The sequence below is a fragment of the Octodon degus genome, unplaced genomic scaffold (assembly GCF_000260255.1).
Source record: "Octodon degus isolate 3935 unplaced genomic scaffold, OctDeg1.0 scaffold00015, whole genome shotgun sequence".
NCBI classification, from domain to species: Eukaryota; Metazoa; Chordata; class Mammalia; order Rodentia; family Octodontidae; genus Octodon; species Octodon degus.
The window spans coordinates 16,491,792-16,492,971 of NW_004524591.1; positions in this window are offsets into that span (position 1 = coordinate 16,491,792).

Here is a 1,180-nt window from a genome sequence, read left to right on the forward strand (position 1 = left end):
TTTCCTTTCCCTTTCCTTCCCTTCTCTTTTCTTTCTTTTCTTTTTTGGTAGAATCATGAGAGTAGACCAACAGCTGCATGTTTTCAGGACATGCAAATATTTTGACATCAGAATAGTGGTGCATCTGAAGAGCTTGGAATCCAGGTAAGACCTGACCCTAAACAAATAGAGCAACCACTTCCGGCACTGTCACTTAACTCCTGTGCAGGGACATCCGGACTTAACTTCCCGCAGCCAGGACAGAAGAGACAAAGGAAACCTTTTAATTTATAGTAAGCAGAAATTAGTTCCCTTTTGCCCCTTCTTCTTCTTTTCTGGCTTATTTTAAATGCCAGGTCTATTTGAAACAATAAAACCGGACATAGTTTCCTGTTATGAGAAACTTTTTATGTGTCTATAACAAGACCCAAAGAAAATACATATTTGTTAAGATGCCACAATTCTCACAAGAATTAAATGTTTCCAAAACTTGCTTTGGGCAGTAAAACTACAAGGCTATTAAAATATTGACTGTATCATTGGATGGATCTTTTTAATTTTTTAAAATTAAGCTTACAGTCAGTTTGACAAACTGCAACAATAGAAAAATATCTGCTTTAAACAGAAGCTATCTTTTTTCAGCAAAAGAAGAGTTATGAGGATGGGGAATAAGGTTAATTTCAGTTTCATTAATAATATTTGAAATGAAATAATGTTACATCTCTCCTTTCCAACCTTGCAGGTAAACAAGTAGAATATTTATTTATTTCTCCTTTGGAGAAAATAAGAGTTGTTCTTACCTTTAAGCCATGTATGTATTTAATTAATGAATGCAAGGCAAATGATTCTGGCTGCATTTAGATTGGGTAGAAACATGTAGAATATAAGAGATCTGACCTTAAAAATGAAGAAAATATTATTGTAAATACTCCATTTGCTAAAAACAAATGGTGTGGCATTTGAATTTAAAGCTTCTATCAAAAGCAGCGTGCGTCTCTAATCAGTCTGTACCTTTCCATTTTAACAGAGCTGAGTCTGAGCCTTGCATTTACAATTGTGGAGGCTGACTTCACCCCTTGGAAATGACTTAAAAAGATTAGCGTTCATGGATTATTTATTAGCTCCTCCTGAATGTATTTCTAAGAATGGAAACAACATATTGCACCGAAGTCTAGTTTCCGAGTTTAACTCTTTGAATTAC